Raw genomic sequence first — 6168 nt, forward strand, 5'->3', positions numbered from 1 at the left:
TCTTCCAGGGATGTGTGCAGGAAATTTCATTTGCTGCCAGATCCCAGACCTGGGGATCCCATTTGCGTCTCCACCTCCCCTCGTCTGAGTGGGCTCACCTCAGCTTCTCCCTTTACATCAGGGACTTTCAGCCTCAGCACTGTTGACATTTGGGGCTGAATAACCGGGGGGGGGGGGGGGGGCACTGTCCTGTGCATTGTCTCTGTGCTCCGCCTACCAGACACAGTTGTACACATACACACACACACACATATTTGTGACAATCCAAAATGCCTTGACACATTGCCAATTGTACCCTGGGGGGCAAAATTGCCTGTGATTGAGAACCACTGCTTTTTTTTAATATTTTTTTTATTCAAACAAAGTCACAAAAATTATAATCATCCTCAACAGTTCACTCAGTCCCATGTAATTAATTTTTTTGTCATCTTGATCTTTTGTTAGCACTTTTATGAATTCATCAGTTTTCCATTAGAGTTCTGAAAATGCTTATTCATTCAGTTCAGCAGTATAGTCAGTTACCAGAAACCTGTACTTGTCAGAGTCTTTTCCATGAATTCCTTGAAGATGAAACCCTTTTACAGGAACATTTTTGCAAAAGCATCAGAGTACACCCAGAACTGTCTGTAAAGGACAAAAGACTTAAAAATGACCACGGTTAAAGATTTGATGAATGTTCATAATAATGCAATTGACAAGGAAATTTAGTTATTTCTGAGATATACATTTTAAAGTAATAACTAGAATTATGACTTATAACATTATACCAGAACATATAAGATTTTTAGGAATTTCATGTAATGTCTGAAACATTTATATTAACTTATTTCCATACAAATAACCCAAAGAAACTTTAGTATTAGTTTTTTGGAGAACCACTGCTTTTGTAAAAATATTTTAATTTTACTGTAGTATAGTTGATTTACAATGTGTTAGTTTCAGGTGTACAACAAAGTGAGAACCACCGCTTTCGAAGAACATTTGAGTTTATTAGATAAACATTAGACCAAGCCCTCACTTAGCCAGTCGACTTGAGCAAGTTGGACATACTAGACATTCTATGGGCAAGTGACAGAAAAACACTTTTAAATGGCTGAAATAACCGTCTATGAGTACTCGAGTTAAGCATGCTACTAAATGTTTTACCTACAGTCGCATTTAATACTTAAACCTCTGTGGGAGAAGTAGCACCCCGTCTCACAGGTAAGAAGACCACCTCGGATGAATGAACTTGCCGAGGTCACACAGTGAGGGGCAGAACTGGCATTCAGCCCAGTTGGTGGGATTCTGACACCTACATTCTTCACCCCTGCTCTGTACTGATTCCTTGCCCACTGGTAGCTTACATTCTAACTGAGACGCCACAGTCAGTATTCCTGAGCCTCAGGCCTCCTTCTTAAAAAGCTGTCTCTCGGGGCTTCCCTGGTGGCGCAGTGGTTGAGAGTCCGCCTGCCGATGCAGGGGACGCGGGTTCGTGCCCCAGTCCGGGAGGATCCCACATGCCGCGGAGCGGCTGGGCCCGTGAGCCATGGCCGCTGAGCCTGCGCGTCCAGAGCCTGTGCTCTGCGGCAGGAGAGGCCACAACAGTGAGAGGCCCGCATACCACGGGAAAAAAAAAAAAAAAAAGCTGTCTCTCACACTTTCCAGGTCCTCTAGAGGTCTCTCTGCTGCCAGGCCCCAGAACACTCTTCTCCAAGGACAGGCTTTATAGCTATCCAGGCCCTCCCTCTACTGCACTTGCCACCAAGGACACACTGTCCATAAACCTGGCAGCTCCATCAAGTTGCCTCAGAATCTATCTGGTGAAAGATACTATGTTGTTTGTGGAACAAGCAATGAAGAAGTAAGCTGCCTAAGAATCCATGTTCCGGGTGCCAAGAATTTCTCTGAAGACTTAGGACATCTGCAGCCCTCTGGGAAGTGTCATTTTTCTGTGGTTTTCCCATCTGACCCCGGTTCCATGAAGGAAGCCTCACGTGCAGGCCTCAGGAGGGGTTGGAGGATGCTGTCTTACCTTTACAGGGCTTTGAGAGACATCCTTAGATGCATTTGCTCCCCATCATCAAAAGATGGAAAAAGCCACCTAAGTGTGAGACCTTGTTCCTCTGGCAGATCTGCACCCAGCCTCTTGGGCGCGCTGTGCAGTGCCGAGGTCATCTGGAGCTAACGCTGAGACATCTTCATGCTCTAGGGCATGATATTAACACTAGTTTGATCCAGCAAAGAAAGCTCCCCAACAGATTTGTTACTGTATCACTTAGACCTTGAAGAAATCACTAGCTCATCTACGAAGAGACCAGAAACCATCGATGAGGGAGTGCCTTCCAGACCTTTCCACCTAAGAGCGAACACCCTTGAGCTGGCGCTGCTAATTCTACCTGAACATGAGAGTTGCCTGGGAGCCTTTTTAGACGCACTGGTGCTGGGCCTCACCCTTGAGGTCCTGATTCAGCTGGTGAGGATGGGCCAGGCGAGGCTGTGTGGAGGAGGTGAGGTTGAGGGCATTACACTCTCCCAAGCTGGCCTTGTTAAGCCGCAATCCCGAAATTTCTTTGAAGCCTTGTGGTTAATCTTTTTTTTTAAAAAAAAAAAAAAAAATTGTTTATTTGTCTGTGCCGGGTCTTAGTTGCGGCATGTGGGATCTAGCTCCCTGACCAGGGATCAGACCCAGGCCCCCGGCACTGGGATCGAGGAGTCTTACCCACTGGACCCCCAGGGAAGTCCCTTTGTGTTTACTCTTGATCCATGAAAAATCTGCATTTTCCAAACATCCATATAGGATATTAAAATACCTTAAATTACTAAACTTCCCCCGTACACTTCCAAGAGTAAAATCGATGAGCCTGGAAGCTATTTATCACATATCACATACTTTCATTTGAGGCAGGTGGCATCCAGGTCTTTGAGACCCCTTCAGCGCGCTCACTGTCTGCGAAGCTGTGTCATGAGAGAGATTTACAGCTGTTGGCCACCTTCCTTGGGCTTCTGGGAACCCCTTCCTCATTTGAAAGTGCCTGGACTTCCCCCCGGCTAGGTTCTTGAGGGCTTCATAGGCTGCACAGGTAAAAGAGGAACAAGAAGTTCTGCTTGAGTAACAAACATCATATTTTGACCAGGAAAGATGACACAAATGGGGGAAACCTTGACAGCACAGCCGGGAATGCTGAGGCCGAAACCAGGGAGAGAGGCCTCTTGCTCTCAGAGTCCGCACACCCGGGGGCTTCTGATGCCTTACTTAAATGCCTCACTTTCTTTCCAATAATATAAGAACGAGTTCCTTATATTTTTATCTTTGACCCTTCTGCCAGTCCCAGAGGCAGGGCAGTGACCCCGTTTTGCAGAGGAGGGGGAAATGGGACTCAGCAAGGCTTCCAGAACTGGAAACCAGGAGGCTCTGAGGCGAGGGCAACGCTCGGGGAAGCTGAGCCCAGGCTGCCCGTTTGGTTGGAACAACCTCCCACGGTGCCGACCCGAAGCCTTCCTTCCCTCAGTTTGCAGCATCTAAAGCTGGCTGGCTGGATTCACAGCCAGCTTTAATTATCGTAAAACAGAGTCCCTGGGTGGGAAATATTTTATTCATAAAAAGTACCTCTCTATTCCACGGCGTTCATAGCAAGCAGACTCTCCTGGACATCTGTGCATCCATTATTCCATGTCACCAAGCATGTGCGGGCCCTGCAGGGAGAGGTGGGTCACACACGGCGTCCTGTCGCCTGCAGGGCCCCCCTGGCAGGTACGAGCAGTGTGGGGCCTCTCTTAGGGTGGACTCCATCCTACACCACTGCCCTCCCACCCTCTGTCTCCCACAGAGACACCCTGTGTTTTCACATCCTGGAGGCCTTACAAGGGCCTGGAGGGGACCCCCATCCTGCCTAGGACGCGGCAGGATGGGCCTGAGGACGGCCCTGTTCAGGGTTGCAAGGGGGGCTCGGCAGAGTCCTCAGCTCCCAAAACGAAGCCAGGCAGGGGGCTGGCCACGTGGAGGTATCAGCACACAGGGAGCCCAGCCAGCCTGCGCAAACCCTGAGGGAGTCCAGAGTGGGATCCGTGTGCCATTTCACAAAAGGGGGAGGTGACGAGGAGAGAAAAAACTGAGACTCACCAGGCAGAGACGTCAGAGAAAAAGATGACCTTTGGCCCAGCAGTCCAGATACTTGACTGGAGGGTCAAATAAAGAGAGCAGCTAGGTTCCATCGGGTTTCTGGCCCGGGCTGGGGCTTCTGGTGAGGGCAGGGGGATGACTGGTCTCACCTGCAGCCCATTCTGCCTGGGCCCATTGGACCTGTCCAGGCAGAGGGATGAGGCTTGCGAGGGTGGCAGCTGAAAACCCTGGGCCAGGATGAATCCTCAGGAAAAGTGCTTCCACTCCCTTCCCTTGCCCACGCCCCTCCCACTAACATGTGTCAGCTGGGCCCAGCTACTGGCCTGGGGAAAAAAGACAGAAAACAGGTTCTGTCCTGCTAGCCAGGTCTTCCCCTCCCACTCAGATCTCCCCTAGAGTTTAGGAAACAGGACTTCAGTGCATTCTTCTAATGCTGGCTAAATTCCTTCCTCTGGGCAGCCAAGGGCACAAACGAGAAAAGGAATAGGAAGGGTTTAATATAGCACACAACTGGCCAACTTGCACTGCCAACATAGGCTAGCTATTACACACCAAAAAATCCAGGTGGTGCAATTTGTTGCAACTGTCTTTGGCGCGGACTCGGGTGTGGTGCGCATTTGTAAGAGCACACATGTTCCCTGGGTGGAACGGAAATAAACTCGGTGCAAATTCTGCTGCAGGCGCTGGGACCATTGCAGGGTATGGTTGCAATTCAGACTGCAGCACGCTTTGGTGTCCAAGTAAAATGTGGTTTTCATCCACTCCTGGCCTCATGCCCCCTCAGGTGATGTGTAGTCATCGGGTGCTGTTGGAATCAGCTGTTTCTAGGAACCGGAACCTTAGACGGCCATAAAAGGAAGCCACTTCCTGGGGCTGTTCTTCAAGGCATGTTGGACGGATTCTGGAGATGGCTGTCATAGGCCAGTCTCCTGACTGCAAATAAACACTTTACTGGAGACCCACGTCCCTCATGCACAGTCTCTCCTGAGACTTTCGAGAGGGCCAATGTCATGAATTCAGAGCACTTGTTTACAAAGGACGTTTTTCATCACTTAATTAGTTACTATGTCTGTTACAACAAGAGAACAGTGAGCCATCTTGGATGAAGTTGCTGGACCATCCACTAGATTCACTCAGTAGCAAGTGAGTAACGCAGATCTGTGCCCCTACGAAATGGAAAATACACCCGTCAAGGACCTTTTGGGAATGGCTAAAATGCCAATTGTACAAATGCCAAGGATCTATAATAGTCTTGTCCTCAAACCAAGGGTCTTGATTTGGACTGAGAACAGGGTGGCTACACCGGCAGACACCTTCTTTTCCCTTGCCTTGGAAGGAAGAAATGTACCTTCTAGGGAGGCACTGGAATCGGCCGATCTTTGTGTTGGAGTGATGCTTTGGGTATCAAAACACTTCACAGCTATTACCTTCCTGTTTGAGGTCAAGAAGGCAGATCTTGGATGGATGAGAAAAGCACCAGGACGTGAAAAGACTTTTTGCTCAAAATCACATAATTATTAGTTAGCTGAAGTTGGGATTAGAAACTCCAGTCTTCAACATCCTGCTTCCTCTGCCTCTGCCTCTTTGTTACCTGGCTCTATTCCACCACCACCCCCACACTCGACACCCTCCCCTGGATAGTTCAGTCAAAGAAAGCCACCTATCCTAGATAGATGCCTAAATTCCACCATTAGAGCTTCATCTCTTTTGCTTAAGACATGAGTGTGAATTAAAGTGCAAATGCTCCCGGGAGCATTTGGGGCGGGAGAGGCCACAACGGTGAGAGGCACGCGTACCACAAAAAAAATAAATAAATAAAAGTAGAGCCAGAACCTTGCTCTAAGGTGTCCCCGGTCAGGGCTGTGCTTGGTGGGTCAAGGCTCTGCAGAAAGGAGGAGCGGGGGCGGAAAGATTGAGCAAGCGACCACCTAGGGCCCCAGGCAGTGAGTGGGGAATGCAGACAGGTCGCCGCTGTCTGCAGTCTGGCCATTGCAGTCTCGGCACCGTCCCTTGGGCCCGTCTAGAAGGGGGCAGCTGCCCACCGGGCTGACAGAGCAGCCTCTGCA

The 6168-nt window shown here is 49.3% G+C and overlaps 1 long non-coding RNA gene across 2 annotated transcripts; it reads right to left on the reverse strand.

The window, feature by feature from the left end:
- Positions 1-280: 280 nt before the first annotated feature.
- On the reverse strand, positions 281-5690 carry LOC117200023 (uncharacterized). Of its 2 annotated transcripts, XR_004481431.2 has the most exons (4): positions 4103-5690; positions 3590-3675; positions 2873-3054; positions 281-624 (listed from the first exon to the last, which is right to left on the reverse strand). It is a non-coding gene; the product is annotated as an uncharacterized LOC117200023 (long non-coding RNA). The 2 variants fall into 2 exon arrangements; XR_004481430.2 differs by lacking the exon at positions 281-624 and having other exon boundaries at positions 2591-3054.
- Between the last annotated feature and the right edge of the window lie 478 nt (positions 5691-6168).

Source organism: Orcinus orca, chromosome 15 (assembly GCF_937001465.1).
Source record: "Orcinus orca chromosome 15, mOrcOrc1.1, whole genome shotgun sequence".
NCBI classification, from domain to species: Eukaryota; Metazoa; Chordata; class Mammalia; order Artiodactyla; family Delphinidae; genus Orcinus; species Orcinus orca.